Here is a 14,108-nt window from a genome sequence, read left to right on the forward strand (position 1 = left end):
TCGCATGGCGACATGAGCGACGGGCGTCAGTTCGGGGTGCGCGCGCGAGCAACGGCCCATACTCACGGGCGACCTGTCGCCGCAACACGCGCGCGCCGCGTGTTGAGGCGACAAAAGTCCCTCGTGAGTATGGGCCATAAAGGGATGGTGCAACTAGATTTTACCAGTGTTTCATAAAAAGTGTTTCCCCTCCTTAACCTGGTATCTGTCTATAGATGGCCTTGTGGGAAAAAATAACTAAATTGAAACAACTAGGAAGGCAATAACAAGGGTTGGTTGGAAATTGAGTACTTGCTATTGCCAGCTGTCAGGGCCCAGTCACACTTCGGTGATTTAGCAGGCGTTTACTGCTAATTGTCGGGGATCGCTAGCACTTTTTTAAAGTTCTAGTGCAATGTAATCTATGTGGCAGTGATCTCACTGCCGCGAGTGCCGGCGATTAGCGCAAAACGCAAACGTGCTACATGCATCATTTTTACATGATTATTGAGCGATTGCGATTGCAATGTATCTCAATCAAGATCACAAAAAAATGCGAAAATGACCCATAAAAAAATACACGTTTATCGCGTAAAAATTGCTGCTACAAAACGCTAGCGCTAATTGCCTTTTTTTTGCAATTGCAAGTGTGAACAGGGGCTAATAAGGTGACCCTGCGGAGCTGTCCTCATATGTCTCTGATCAGCAGCTTTGTGCAGGAGGGGAGCATTGTCACCGGATCCCCCCCTGGGGTGCGTAATCCTAGCTGGACCATCAGACGTTTCCTTCCTCCTTACATAACACTACAGAGTTTGTTGTTTTCTCTTTACTTACTGATAAGCAAAACTGAGCAGCAGGAGGAGATACTGTATATTTGTGCATTAGGGCTCGTTTCCACTAGCACGGTTTCCACGCCGCAGAGTTTCCCCGCAAGCAAATCGCACAGAGAAACTCTGCCATAGGGTACAATGGCGCTGCCGGCTGAATCGTTTGCGCTAGCGATTCAGCCAACCTTGCCATCCAAAATGGTGCAGGAGGCTGCGAATCTCATAGCCGTGCATGGCACAGCTGATGGGATTCGTCTGCGTAGCCGCAGACCCGGAAGTGCCGCCACGCGTCTTGCAGATGCATGCGGCTCAAGTGGAAACGGGCCCTTACACTTCACTCAGCATTTACATAGTTTACCAACTTTATTGTGTCTGAAGCTTGTTCACATTTGGACATGAAACTGTTTGATTAAGTTAACCGTCCAATGTTACGGATTCTTGAGAACCCCCCTGGTGACCAGGCCATTTTTTTACTAAATGGGCTACTGCAGCTTTAAGGGCTTGCTGCAGGGCCGCACAACTCAGCACACAAGTGATTCCCTCCCCTTTTCTCCCCACCAACAGAGCTCTCTGTTGGTGGGGTCTGATCGCTTCCACAATGTCTATTTATTTATTTTTTTACAAATATTTTTGATATTTTTTCTTTAGGGCTGGTTCAGACCAGACGGACGACAGGGGGCGTTCAGGCGGCTGGGAAGCCGCGGCGTCATGTGACGTCTAGTTCGGATGCGGTGGTACAGCGATTGTCGGCTTTGCATTGCGATCGGCGTTTCTCGTCCCCGCAGGGGACATTAAGCCACAGCGGCTAGCTGGCCCCGGACGCCTCATGCTGCTTCGAAGGGCCGGCAGAAACAACGCATTAAATCGGGATCGGAACGTCGCGCTTGCGCAAACAACGGCAATCCACGGTAACTCACTGTTTCACTTACCTGGGGCTTCTGCAAGCCCCCAGCAGCCGTCCTGTCCCACGCCACTCCTCCACGAGCCTCCATTCTCCCGCCGCCAGCTAATTTCGGTTTCCCTGCCGGGCCACTGCGCCTGCGCGGCTTTGGCCACGCGTATCCTTTCTTCGCGTTCCAGTCCGCAATAGGGCTATTGCAGAGGGGAACGCGGAGAACAGATACGCATGGCAGGGCTGCGCTGGCCTCAACTTACAAGTCGAGGAACGGATCGGCAGCGGGAGAAGGACCGGCACAGGACAGGACGGCTGCTGGGGGCTTGCAGAAGCCCCAGATAAGTGAAACAGTGTGTTTGAAACGTATCTACAGTTCAGTCTCCAAGCTGCGATCGCCACTGGGAGACAGAAGGCGGAGTGGAGCTCCGTCATCAGATCGGAGATGCGCGCATATTGGCGCACGCGCTCTCCTGAAAGCCCCGTAAGAAGCCAATCGGCTTGGAGGGAAAATACACTATTTCTCCAATTTCATCCCTTATAGTTTTAATATAAACACTGCTACTGTGCATAAAACCCACACATTTTATCTGCCTATTTGTCCTGGTTATCACAAGATTTTAATTATGTCCCTAGTACAAAGTATGGTGACAATATATTATTTGGAAATAAAGGTGTATTTTTTCCATGTTGTGCTTCTTTTTTTTACTGTTCTCATGCGCACGCTCGCAGGAACGCACACGCGGGATCGCGCGGGAGGGTGCACATGCACAGCACAATAGCGCTGCTTAACTTATAAAATGTCCTGGAGTCGTTAAGAGGCTCCAGCAGGACGTTTTAATACGCCTGCTTGTCCTTAAAGGGAAGGTTCAAGCAAAAAAAAAAAATGAGATTCACTTACCTGGGGCTTCTACCAGCCCCATGTAGCCATCCTGTGCCCTTGTAGTCACTCACTGCTGCTCCAGTCCCCCGCTGGCAGCTTTCTGACCTCGGAGGTCAGGGCCACATTGCATACATTTTCACGCATTCCAGCTAGTACAGGAACAAAAATTTACGCGTTTCACCACTAACGCGTAAAAATGTATGTGTTAATGATCCTGCACTAGCGGGAATGTGTAAAAATGTACGCAATTTGGCCCTGACCTCCGAGGTCAGAAAGCTGCCAGCGGGGGACTGGAGCAGCAGTGAGTGACTACGAGGGCACAGGTTGGCTGCATGGGGCTGGTAGAAGCAGAACTAGCTGGCGGCGGGGGACTGGAGCAGCAGTGAGTGACTGCGAGGGCACAGGATGGCTGCATGGGGCTGGTAGAAGCAGAACTAGCTGGCAGCGGGGGACTGGAGCAGCAGTGAGTGACTACGAGGGCACAGGATGGCTGCATGGGGCTGGTAGAAGCAGAACTAGCTGGCAGCGGGGGACTGGAGCAGCAGTGAGTGACTACGAGGGCACAGGATGGCTGCATGGGGCTGGTAGAAGCCCCAGGTAAGTGAAACTCTTTTTATTTTGCTTGGACCTTCCCTTTAAGTGATTAAAGGACAACTGAAGTGAGAGGGATATGGAGGCTGCCATATTTATTTCCTTTTAAGCAATGCCAGTTGCCTGGCAGCCCTACTGATCCTCTGCCTCTAATACGTTTAGCCATAGCCCCTGAACAAGCATGCAGCAGATCAGGTGTTTCTGACATTATTGTGACATCTGACAAGATTAGCTGCATGCTTGTTTCTAGTTGGATTCGGATGCTACCGCACTGCAGCCACATAGACCAGCAGGGCAGCCAGGCAACTGGTATTGTTTATAAGGAAATAAATATGTCAGCCTCCATATTCTTCTCACCACAGTTGTCCTTTAAAGGACAACCGAGGTGACGTGACATGATGAGATAGACATGGGTATGTACAGTGCCTAGCACACAAATAACTAGGCTGTGTTCCTTATTTTCTTTCTCTGCCTGAAAGAGTTAAACATCAGGTATGCAAGTGACAGTTTCTGCCCAGGTCGGGGCCGGGTCGGACTGGGTCAGACTATAGCATAACCCTCACTAATACGTAATTACAGCCATAAAATACTTTCCTGTCAGTTAATGGCTTTTGAGAGCAGGGAAAAGATAAAAAGGGTCAATAATTCATAGATTTGAGCTCTAGCATACTTCTGTGAAGGTGTCATTGAGCAGAGACAATGAAACAGTAAAAACTTAAAAACTAGATTTAAATCTAAAATAAAACTGTGCAATATCTACAAAAGTCATTTTTAGGAGAAGGGGGATAGATACAATTGTTTTTCTCATCAGTTTATTTTCACCTCGGATGTCCTTTAAGACATTATTAAGATATTTGACTATGGCATGACTGGCACTGAGCGTTCAGGTGCCATTGTTGAAGCAATCTCAGGCCCTACAGCTTCCGTGAATGTCTGAAGGTCATCAGATGAGGCCACTGGGGTCGGCACTTGGACGGCTGGCCTACAGTGACCGGAGCAGTTAATGTTTCACAACCTGCAGAGATGGAGCAATAGGAGCATGAGGGCTGCCAGGGAGACCTGTGTTTGCTTGACTCGCTATACACAGTCTGCAGATTGCACTACTTGGCAGCGTGGCCGGGAGTGACCGCGTGGTGTGACAGGGCTGACCGCTCACATCCAATAGCAGGAGATTTGATGTCACGCCAACCACTCTACAAGGCTGCCAGATATGCCGGGTAACCAGCGGCCGGACTCTGTGCCAGAGGTGACCCTCATTGCATTTTAACTTTGTCATGAATTCTTAACTGTTACTGTACTTTTATTTCAGTGCGTTTAAAATAACTTAAAACGAGGCAACTGATGAATAATGACACATTATTATTAAATATTGATTTTTTATAGTGCCATCATCTTCCATGGTGCTGTACAGAGTAAAAACAAACCTGTTACATAAAGAGACAGACAATGGTGTTTATAACTTTACAGACATTGGTATAAAAGGTAGAAATGGCAGACAATGCATAAAAAGTTTAAAGGATACCCGAGGTGACATGTGACATGATGAGATAGACATGTGTATGTACAGTGCCAAGCACACAAATAACTGCTGTGTTCCTTTTTTTCTTTCTCTGCCTGAAAGAGTTAAATATCAGGTATGTAAGTAGCTGACTCAGTCCTGACTCAGACAGGAAGTGACTACAGTGTGACCCTCACTGATAAGAAATTCCCCTTTTTATCTCTTTCTTGCTCTCAGAAGCCATTTCCTGCTAGGAAAGTGTTTTATAAATGGAATTTCGTATCAGTGAGGGTCACACTGTAGTCACTTCCTGTCTGAGTCAGGACTGAGTCAGCCACTTACATACCTGCTATTTTACTCTTTCAGACAGAGAAAGAAAAAAAAGGAACACAGCCGAGTTATTTGTGTGCTAGGCACTGTACATACACATGTCTATCTCATCATGTCACATGTTACTTCGGGTATCCTTTAAGCTGTATAGAGATAGGGTTAGAGTGGTTCAATTGTTGTGAGGAAGGTTTTAGGGCACCCAAGAAAGTCCAGAAAGCACAAGGACTGTCTCCTAAAGATAATTTAGCGGTGGTATCGGGGTGCCACCAGTGCAGTGCTTGCTCAGGAATCACAGCAGGAATGGACGGATTTTAGGCAAGGCCACAAAGGCCATTGCCTAGGGCACCAGGAGGCAAGGGGCGCAGGCAGCAGGCTGGCACACTTAGGCAGTCAAGCTACCAAACATGTGAACTGCAGCAGTTGGGCAAGTGTCTGGGACTCCGTGACGAAGGGGCAGCAAACGTTGGCAGCTTATTGTCTGTGACCTGTCACTCCTCATCCCCGTCGGCCGCTCTTCGAGTCCAACTCCGCCTTCCACCCAGCTCCAACCAATCAGAGCAGAAAACATTAATTTGGACCATAAATGAATAAAAATTATAGCAATTCTGATCATTTCAGATGTAATCGATCCATAAAACAGATTAATAAGACCATTGACAAATTGGTCATGTGTAGTCTATTGACACCATCAACACTGTCCAATCCAATTAATTGTAAAGGTGGCCACACACCATATAATTTTTTAAAATATCTTTTGAATTCAAGAATTACAATACATTTTTCTGACGGACCAATGTACCACACGTGTGTGTTCAATTATTCTCCAATTATGAAGAACAATGATTGAAAACTCAGAAAAAAATGGAATCTACCACACACCATACAATTTTGATAAAAATTGATCAGAAAAAATATCAATACTCCCGTTCTTCTTTTATCGAATAAAAACAGGAAATTAGATCAGAATTTTTGAATGAAAGAAAAAAAAAGCTTTCGATTTTTCGGGCCAGCCGATTGTAATTATCAAATTGATGTAAAATTGGATCTTTTAATTGTATGGTGTGCATTGATGATGACCAGATGAAATCCAAATAGGTTTTATTTGGATTTCATCCAGGTAATTACAGCACCTGTGCGGGTGGGCTGGGGGGGGGGGGGGGTATGGGCGGTCCCCAAAAGGTTAAGGTTGAGCATTCAGTAACATTGCATCATTTATAAGCATATTTTAATACATTGATTACTGGGACCAATTAAAGTGTGTGTCTGTGGTAGGGGGTTTGCTGTTTGTCACGGGGCAGCTGGTGACAGTGGGCCTTGGGTGGTAAAAGCTACAAATCCAGCCCTGGCAGCAGGCAGGTGGGAGTGCATCTGTATGCACAGTCAGGCAAAGACTGTTGGATTGCGCTACAAAGTAAGCACATAGCTTTTACATTGTAGTGCAACATCCGTTACGCCACACCGCAAAACCCCGCTGTGAATGTAGCACTGGCAGCGAGTCTCTGTTTTGAAACATCATCTGCTTCTATAGAGCCTCAGTCACCAGTGAACAACTTGCGTCAGGCAGCGTCTATCAAGGGGTGGCATCCCGCCCACCCCTCCCTTCCCGGCCACTGCTCGATTACCTTCTCGAATTGGCGGCCCCCAGCTCCACCACAGACAGTCCCCCTTGCTAGACCTCAGATCAGCGGTGACCTGGCCACAAGCAGTGGATAGACATGAGAGCGGTTTCCCTGGTAATGGCACATATACAGGAAATAAGCTACCAATACTGGGGGCAACTATGTCTGGCTAACCTATACTGGGGGCAACTATACCTGGCTACCCTCCTGGCTATCCTCACAAGTTTGCCTCAGGCAGCAAAAAGTCTAAAACCGGCCCTGCCAGTCACACAGGAGATCTGCTTCCTGTAAATATCCAACACAGAAAATGTTCCACATCCTTTTCTGTATACATGGCATTCCATCATGTGTGTATATGGGGAAATGTTATTATAGAATGTTATTCTGGGCAGGTATTGTTCTCAGACGCCTGTTGGGGTTGTATGAATTCGGGCCGATCAGAGTACTATTGTCTTCCCCCCATCCCTGCTGTGCACCCCCCACCAGGCCAGGAAATCTCCCAGCATGACCGGCAGAAGAGCAATCCTATGTGTGTGGTAACCGCCCTCGTGTCCTGCGAAGAACTCCGACCAGCAAGGTGGAATTCCACAAACACGGAGGGGGAGGAGGATGGCTGTTCAGCTATTCAGGGACAGGCCCTTTTCCACTACTAGTGCTTTGCAATCCAATTACGATCGCTTGCGGATCTCAAAACGTGAGGTGCGGTCAAACTGAAGGAATCCGCGATAAACGTTTCCAATAGTGCAATGTATTTGCGACTCAATTTTTCCCCATTCGCAGTTGCTGTTCTGCTGCATTTCTTCATGGGATTGAGTTCCAGAGTGCAAGAAAATAGCACAGCTATCCCACTGCTTTGTGATTTTTCCATGATGCGGCAATTCAAAATATTTTCCGATTCCGATTAACAAAATTTACCGCCTGATCAGATCTTTAAAGTGGACCTGAACTCAGAACTTCCTCTCTGGTCTAAAAGATAAGCAACAGCAATACCCTTTAGGCTGGTTTCACAGTGGGACGTTACAGGCGCACGTTAGAGCAGCCTGTAACGCAGCCCACCGCACAGTAATGAAAAATCAATGGGGCTGTTCACAGTGCGGACGTTGCGTTACATTGTAACGCTGCGTCACAAGACAACGTACTGCATGCAGTACTTTAGACGCGGCTGAGCCGCGTTAGACTGCTTGCACATGCTCAGTAATCTTGTGGAGGAGCGGAGAGCGGCCAGGCACATGGCTAATCAATATGCACTGCACGTTGTGACGTGCAGTGTTTACTTCCTGGAGCGGCCGCTCTGTGCGGCGATTGGCCGGCGGGACCACGTGATGCCGCATGCACACAAGAGTACGCATCACGGACGCCAGAGTGAGCTGCACAACGCGGCTCACTCTGACGTCCAGATCCAGCACCACCAGGCGTTGAGTTAGGGGGACGTTATGCGACCTTAACGCCCCCTCTAACGCAACGTCCTGGTGTGAAATTAGCCTTAAAGGGAAGGTCCAAGCAAAAAAAAAAAATTAGTTTCACTTACCTGGGGCTTCTACCAGCCCCATGTAGCCATCCTGTGCCCTCGTAGTCACTCACTGCTGCTCCAGTCCCCCGCTGGCAGCTTTCTGACCTCGGAGGTCAGGGCCGCATTGCATACATTTTTACGCATTCCAGCTAGTGCATGAACAAAAATGTATGCGTTGCACCACTAACGCGTAAAAATGTATATGTTAATGTTCCTGCACTAGCGGGAATGCGTAAAAATGTACGCAATGCGTCCCGCCGACCTCCGAGGTCAGAAAGCTGCCAGCGGGGGACTGGAGCAGCAGTGAGTGACTATGAGGGCACAGGATGGCTACATGGGGCTGGTAGAAGCCCCAGGTAAGTTAAACTCATTTTTTTTTTTTGCTTGGACCTTCCCTTTAAAGAAAACATTTCTTTGTTACAGCTGATACGAATCCTCAAACAAATCTGTGCCGTGGCAGTCATGTGACACAAGGGAGAGATCAGATTACAACTAGTAATTAAACATAAATGAGGGGGAATTAAACAGGCTAAATACAGAAAGGGTACATACAATGCTCTATGTTTTCCTTCTGTCCTGTGCAAGGGTTCAGGTCCACTTAAAGAGAAATTGTGATCAAGAATTGAACTTCATCCCAATCAGTAGCTGATACCCCCTTTCCCATAAGAAATCTATTCCTTTTCAAAAACAGATCATCAGGGGGCTCTGTATGGCTGATATTGTGGTATAACCCCTCCCACAGTGGGATGTCAGGACCATGGTCCTGACTGTTTTCATTGCATTGTGGGAAATAACAGCTGATTACGGCTGGGTCCAACTGCCCAAAAAGCAAGCCGCATCTCCTTCCACTGGCATCACCTTCCAGCAGTAAAAATGTCACCATGTGATAAATGTCAGAATGTAAATCAGGGAGAGGAAAGATTTTACAACGGGCAATCATTGACTAAATCATTTAAACATAATTATAGTAAAAATGACATTTTTTATTACATTATTTTCACCGGAGTTCCTCTTTAAATTCAGAGGCGCTGAGCTTTACACTAGACCTGCGTGAGTTATATGCTCCATTCATAGCCTGATGAAGCGTGATATACCACGAAACGCGTTGCACCTTCTGGAGTATGTAAAAAATATTTTTGTTGAATAATATCAACAGTAACTTTTGTCTACTTGGAGGAGGTGAGTCGTCCACTGCCTGCTCTGTTTTTAACATTTTTATTGATTTTTTTCCTTCTGGTGCCATTGTTTGGCTGTACATTACCTGAGTCCACCCTTGGGGGAGGGGTGCTGCCCCCTTGTCTTCTGATCTACAGAGAGCGACTTCTTAATCTTGAGTGGGGACAGGTCTAGTCTACCCACATGCCCTTACAGTGGTTGCCGTGATAGTAACCCTGGTTTATGAGTATTATTACATACTTGCTCTTTCATTATCTAATTACCAGTACATACTGTACTACACTATATTGGGCTCTCGGTGTATCCTTTTGTAGATCTTTAATTCAATCGATTTTTGCCATGTAAAGATGTCAGTGCTATATGAATTCATAATAATACAATAGAACATTAGACTATGACTATGGTAGGATTAGATTGTGAGCTCCTCTGAGGACAGTCAGTGACATGACTATGTACTCTGTACAGTGCTGCAAAAGATGTCAGTGCTATATAAATTCATAATAATAATACGATAGGACATTAGACAATGATTATGGTAGGATTAGATTGTGCGCTCCTCTGAGGACAGTCAGTGACATGACTATGTACTTTGTAAAGTGCTGCAGAAGATGTCACTGCTATATAAATACATATTAATAATATGGTAGGACATTAGACTATAACTATGGTAGGATTAGAGTGTGAGCTCCTCTGAGGACAGTCAGTGACATGACTATGTACTCTGTACAGTGCTACATGAGATGTCAGTGCTATTTAAATACATAATAATAATATGGTAGGACATTAGAATATGACTATAGTAGGATTAGATTGTGAGCTCCTCTGAGGACAGTCAGTGACATGACTATGTACTCTGTACAGTGCTGCAGAAGATGTCAGTGCTATATAAATTCATAATAATAATACGATAGGACATTAGACAATGATTATGGTAGGATTAGATTGTGCGCTCCTCTGAGGACAGTCAGTGACATGACTATGTACTCTGTAAAGTGCTGCAGAAGATGTCAGCAGTGTGAGGAATGAGACACAATAAGAACAGCTGACGCAATGAGACTCTTGTATGGACAGCAGTTGGTGATGAGGAGTGACAATGACCTGTGGAGTAACAGACATCGCTGCACACAGCTGTCTGAACAGGAAGAGATAAATATTAATGCATTAATAAGCAGTCTGGGGATATTTCACAAAACAAACATCTAGTTGTGACCTCTGTCACGGTAACCTGTGTACACGCTTCTGATGCAAGGATGACTGTCATTGTCATGTCTCCAGGCACAGATCTGCACCAGCGAGGCCAGACTCGGGGTCCTTCCACACTGCATCCACTACGGTGCAACTGACAATATGATCACACCATAGCAAGATACTGTTATATCGCAAGGGTATAATCTTATCTGCACAATAGTGGTGTGAAAGTACCCTGATACTTTTTATTATGCACCAATGTCAACTGTACAGCAGCCTTCTCGTCTATCTGTAACATCCATGGGCAGCAGCTCCCCTCCCATTCCATGTGCAGCCTCCTCTTCCATGTGCATCATCCATGTACAGCAGCCCCTTCCCATTCCATGTGCAGCTCCCTCTTCCATGTGTAACATCCATGTACAGCAGCCCCTCCCATTCCATGTGCAGCCCCCTCTTCCATGTGTAACATCCATGTACAGCAGCCCCTCCCATTCCATGTGCAGCCCCCTCTTCCATGTGTGACATCCATGTACAGCAGCCCCCTCCCATTCCATGTGCAGTCCCGTCTTCCATGTGCAACATCCATGCACAGCGAGCCATTTGCGCCTGCAATGTGGCTGAGCTCCACTGACAAGGCTTTGAGACTCACATCGGTGGAGGCGAGAGGGACAAGAGAAGCCTCAGATTTATACATTTAGTGCACTTTTTTCCCTTCAGGTACCCTAACATTCTATATGCGGTGATGCACTGGGGAGCCCAGAATCCAGAGCTCACTGCTTCTGCTCCAGTCTCTTATATAACTGCCCTCCAGTAGTCATTGTCCATTTCCTCCATGTGCAAGGAGTAATATGGTTACCCTACTCCGCAATTCTCCCTATGGCTGGTGGTTTAGAGACTCTAATGACAACACCTGACACATAACAGTTATATCACACTTTTCTCTTGGCGGACTCAAAGCGCCAGAGCAGCAGCCACCAGGGTGCGCTCTATAGGCAGTAGCAGTGTTAGGGAGTCTTGCCCAAGGGAGGGGGGCAGCTTCTCAAAGTGACCTAAATCCTGATCTGGATATTCGCTTCACTTCCGCTTGCTCTGGTTTTTGATAACTTTGCCCCACAGCCCATAATAGAATGTGGCCTTATGCAGCAGCAGGGTTACCATAGTAACCTGTAAACAGGTTGGCAGTGGTCTGAATATTCAGCATAAGAAATGCTTCAATGCAGAGGTGGATTATTTTACAGGTTACTATGACAACCTTCTTGCACCCTCATATGAAAGCCTTAGGAACTGTGTACAGTAAACCCCCTCCCTAATCCAGAACTCAGTTATCCAGAAGTCTCAAGCAGCCAGAAACAAAACGCTGGGCTTGCTGGATGCAGAAATCTACTTTTACACCTCATTGTACAGTAATAAACCTCTGTTACATCAAGTTAAAGTAAACCTGAGATCAAAATAATTTAAAAAAATATATACCTTTTGGGCAGCGCGGTGGTGTAGTGGTTAGCGCTCTCGCCTTGCAGCGCTGGGTTCACGGTTTGAATCCCAGCCAGTTCAACTTCTGCAAGGAGTTTGCATGTTCTCCCCGTGTCTGTGTGGGTCTCCTCTGGGCACTCCGGTTTCCTCCCACATCCCAAAAACATACAGATAAGGCTTCCCCCTAAATTGGCCCTAGACTACAATACATACACTGCACGATTCATACACATAGGACTATTGTAGGGACTAGATTGTGAGCTCCTCTGAGGGACAGTTAGTGACAAGATAATATACTCTGTACACCGCTGCGGAAGATGTCGGCGCTATATAAATACTAATAATAATTCCAGTCTATAAGACGACCCTCAACTTTTCCAGTTAAATATACATTTTGGGATATACTCGCCCTATACTCGACATTTGTGTACTGTATGTACTGGTGTTATACTTTATAAACAGGTACAGATACTGGTGCTGTACTGGATGTGGTACCCAATACCACCAATCGCAAGCAATGTACCTTACAGAAGATTGGCTGGTTGTTGTATACAAAGCCTGCTTGGATTGGTCAGCTATCCCTGCAGTGGCATAGCTAAGTAGCTGTGGGCCCTGATGCAATTTTACAATGGACCCTCCAAGCACTCTGTACATGACAATTGGTACGGTGCACCAAAACCTGCCAATGGCAACTACAGTGTCAGAGGTGCAATAAGGGGATGGGGAACAGTTTGTTAAGGATTATTATCATTCAGAGCATCTATAGAAGTGATTATTATGAGCACAGAACCAGTAGAAAGCTAACACTGCAGTTGAGGGAGGGCCCCTCTGAAACAAGGGCCCCGATGCAGTCGCAACCTCTACACCCCCTATTGCTACGCCCCTGTATCCCTGTCTTCAAGACTATCAGAGGGGTAGCACAAACTTGCCTCTTTCACCCGTCTGGCCCACCCTTGTATACTATTACCTCCTTCTCTGCCTCTCAGATCTCGCACATGCGCACCTGCACCGCTTCATTACAGTACTCAGGAGCGAGATCTGAGAGGCAGGGAAGGAGGTACTGTAATGAGATACCTTCCCAGTGAGGTGCCCCCCCCCCCCTCACCTCGTCATTGGGACCGCGTTAAGTCACTTCTTTCCTTGAAGTCTGGTGAGTTGATTTTATTTTACCATAGTTGCTTTCTTGCTGCTTTCATAAGCTCACCGCATACGGCGGGGATACGGAAGCAGAGGTTTTTGAGCTCACCCCATCGTATGCGGCAACCACAGATTCTCCAGTCCTGATCGAAAGTTTCAGCACCCAGCGTATAAAACGACCTTCGACTTTTGAGAAGATTTTCCTGGGTTAAAAAGTAGTATTATAAGCCATAATATACAGTATATACATACTTAGGGCTTCTTCCAGCCCCCTTCAGGCTCTTTGGTCCCTCCCCATCCTCCTGCAACGTCCGCAATTAGCCCCGGTAATTAGGCCAGTCAGGGAAACTGTGCTTGTGTAGAACGCTTCCGGCTATGAGAGTGCAACAGGGAAGCATGCGGGCAGATGGCACCGACTGGCCAAATTCCCGGGGCAAATTTCAGACGATGCTGGCGGCGGCGGAGGATAGCCAGCCTGAAGGGGGCTGGAAGAAGCCCCAAATTTGTATATATTTTATTTCTTCTGATTTCAGGTGCACTTTAAGTTTGTCCTTTCTTTTTAATTACTGTATTTCAACATTAATAAAGAGTTTACAGTAAGTATATAGAGTAGGGTATAGTACTGTTTTTTTAGCTAGGCCTATTTTTAACATTGAGTCTAAAGCATACATATCAAACTCCGGCCCACGGGCCAAATCTGGCCCTCAGAGCCATTCAGTTTGGCCCTCCCTGGTTTCCCTACTTTGCATTATGTTTGGAGGTGAAGCCCTATGTGTGAGGTAGGGGGGAAGCACTAAACACTAAGGAAATGTGTAGGGGAGGGAGGACTACTAGACACCAGGGAACTGTATAGGGGGGCCATTATACACCTGGGAACTTTATAAGGGAGAAAGGTGGCCAGTAGACATTGAGGTTGGCCGGTGACTTGGTCAGGCCCGGGTTTACCTCACAGGATCCTATAGGCACAGATGTCCTGGCACCCTAGACTACTTCACCCTCCATGATCTT

At 46.7% G+C, this 14,108-nt stretch overlaps 1 protein-coding gene across 1 annotated transcript in view; it reads right to left on the reverse strand.

Annotated features, from left to right (window-relative positions):
* Nucleotides 1-12,957, reverse strand: part of LOC137522356 (retinoid-binding protein 7-like) — a 33,851-nt gene extending 20,894 nt beyond the window's left edge. The window contains exon 1 of the mRNA XM_068242402.1: nucleotides 12,931-12,957. The gene's annotated coding sequence lies outside the window, so the exon portion shown is untranslated. The remainder of the gene's footprint in view (nucleotides 1-12,930) is intronic.
* Nucleotides 12,958-14,108: the final 1,151 nt, after the last annotated feature.

This window comes from Hyperolius riggenbachi, chromosome 6 (assembly GCF_040937935.1).
Source record: "Hyperolius riggenbachi isolate aHypRig1 chromosome 6, aHypRig1.pri, whole genome shotgun sequence".
In the NCBI taxonomy this organism is placed as follows: domain Eukaryota; kingdom Metazoa; phylum Chordata; class Amphibia; order Anura; family Hyperoliidae; genus Hyperolius; species Hyperolius riggenbachi.